Consider the following 2,832-nt stretch of genomic DNA (forward strand, 5'->3'; position numbering starts at 1 on the left):
TATCTATCTATCTAAGGCCTCCTTTTCATCCCTAACTGTCACTCATATGGCACCACCAGAGCAGCACAAGCTAACTGCCCACCCACACTGTGAGTACCTCCTCCAACAGTTCACAGCCATAACTGGAAGGAGAGCTCTCTGTAGGTCATTGTTGTACTTCCTGCTTGCCTTCAGGTGGTCCTTCCACATTCCTGAGGAGAGTGCAATCACACTAGGCTAGTCAGTAGGAAAGTAGGTGCATCTTCTCCACTCTCTCTTTCCGCTTCACAGGCACATAGTCTCAGATCCTGGGGAGGGGAGAGGAGAGCAAACAAAATGAAAAGAACCTGGGTCCCTATGTCAGTGTACCGAGGAAAGCACCCTGTGGCCTCCAACACCTGCACTGGATTGTGATATGTATACAAGAAATAAATTTCTATTGCCTTATGTTGATGAAACTTTGGAATTTCTTTGTCCTAACGACTATTACATTAATGTTGCTACCAATATTATATTCTCGCTAAAAGTATAAAAGCTACATTTCCCTACTCTCACCACCTCCAGCTATATAATCACCTCTATTTTAAAGATGCTGAGGACCCAACCTCTAATAAGGGCTACGATTCAAACCATATGTGTTCTACTGTGAGTAAAAGCTAAGTTAGTGGGTGGCGCCATGCTGAGGTGGTGAGGGAAGAGCTCCTGGGTGTGGAGAAGCTGGGGCAAAGGCATGGGAAGAAAATGGACTCAGTAGGAAAGGGGGACACTAGCTCTGTCTCCCACCCACGGGGCCGCCCACTGAAGCTGCAGCGCAACTCACTCAGTGGCCAGGGCCCAGAGGTAGAGAAGCCCCACAGCTGACAACCCTGATTCTGGCCCCTGAAGAACATTAAGCACCTGGCAGGGGTCCCACTCATTGGCTGGGTCCTACATGTGACCCTGGACTTCACGGCCTTCCAGAGTGTATGGGTTTCAACAGACCATGAAGAAATTGAGAACGTGGCCAAGAAGTTTGGTGCACAAGTCCATCAAAGAAGTTCTGAAGTTTCGAAAGACAGCTCTACCTCTCTAGATGCCATCATAGAATTCCTTAAATTATCACAGTCAGGTGGACATTATAGGAACTATTCAATCTACTTCTCCATGTTTACATCCTACTGACCTTCAAAAAGTTGCAGACATGATTCGAGAAGAAGGATAGGACTCTCTTTTCTCTGTTGTGAGATGCCATCAGTTTCGATGGAGTGAGATTCAGAAAGGAGTTTGTGAAGTGACTGGGCCTGTGAATTTGAATTGTAGACAAGACTGGAATGGAGAATTTTATGAAAATGGCTCTTTTTATTTTGCCAAGAGACATTTGATAGAGATGGGTTACTTACAGGGTGGAAAAATGGCATACTATGAAATGTGAGCTGAACACAGTGTGGATATAGATGTGGATATTGATTGGCCTAATGCAGAGCAAAGAGTATTACGAAATGACTAGTTTAGCAAAGAGAAGCTTAAGGAGATAAAACTTTTGGTTTGCAATATTGATGGATGTCTCACCAATGGTTATATTTATGTATCAGAAGACCAAAAAGAAATAATATCTTATGATATAAAAGATACTATTGGTATAAGTTTATTAAAGACAAGTAGTAATGGGGTGAGGTTAATCTCAGAAAGGGCCTGTTCAAAGTCAATGCTGGCTGCCTTTAAACTGGATTGCAAAATGGAAGTCAACATCTCAAACAAATTAGCAATTATAGAAAAGAAACGAAACTATGCTGGAAAGAAGTCGCTTATCCTGGAAATGAAGTGTCGGTTGAAGAGTGCTTGAAGAAAGCTGGTCTCAGTGGATGGAGTTCCTGCTGATGCCAGTTCCACTGCCCAAGAGGCTGTTGGATATATTTGCAAAGGTAATGGTGGCCCTGGTACCATTCAAGAGTTTGCAGAACACATTTTCCTACTAATGGAAAAAGTTAGTAATTCAAGGCAAAAATAAACATTAGTATAATGTTGGGAAAGGTACAAAGCCTCCTTAAGCCACTCTGCTTTTCCTTTTGATGCTGTAATGTTACAGAGGGTGTGACTTGATTGTGATGTGTTTTTATATCTTTTAAAGATAGTCTTCTCAACTTACCAGTTCCAAACCTTAACCATTGTGCTCTACATTTCTCTTTATGCAAGACAATTATTTAGAGCTTGATTACAGTCTGTCTCTGATTTTTAGTAAACACAAGTAAGAAATCATCAATATTGACTTTGTATTGTACCCTGTAAAACTGTGTGTTTGTGTAGTTGTAATGATGATGGAATTTTATTTGATGACAGTATATTGATAAAACATGTCCTTCTATTAATTAATAAAATTGCATTTCTTAAACTTAAAAAAAAAAAGCTAAGTTAGAGCTGTAGGGGGCTCAAGGTCATGAGTCCATCTGCACAATGGACTAAGATTTCATACTGTGGTGGCTGTGTTGCTGTGATGCTGAAAGCTATGCTACCAGTATTTTGAAGTACCAGCAAGTTCAGCCATGATGGACATTTTCAGCTGAGCTTCCATACTAAGACAGACTGTTTTCCTCACATGAGGAAAAACAGCTGTAAACATCCATTAATAATCAGAACATGGAACGTCTAAAGTATGAATCTAGGAAAATTGGAAGTTGTCAAAAATTTAATGGAAAGCATAAAGATCAATATTCTTAGGTATTAGTGAGCTGAAATGGACTGGTATTGGTCATTTTGAATCTGACAATCATATGGTTTACTATGCCAGGACTGATCAATTAAAAAGTAATGGCGTCTGTGGATATCCATCAGCTACATGCTCAAATTTCTGATATAAGTAATTCTCAAGTTGAGCAC

The 2,832-nt window shown here is 40.6% G+C and overlaps 1 pseudogene; it reads left to right on the top strand.

Annotated features, from left to right (window-relative positions):
- Positions 1 to 720: 720 nt before the first annotated feature.
- On the top strand, positions 721 to 1,966 carry LOC102816036 (annotated as a pseudogene).
- Positions 1,967 to 2,832: the final 866 nt, after the last annotated feature.

This window comes from Chrysochloris asiatica, unplaced genomic scaffold (assembly GCF_000296735.1).
Source record: "Chrysochloris asiatica unplaced genomic scaffold, ChrAsi1.0 scaffold00198, whole genome shotgun sequence".
NCBI lineage: Eukaryota > Metazoa > Chordata > Mammalia > Afrosoricida > Chrysochloridae > Chrysochloris > Chrysochloris asiatica.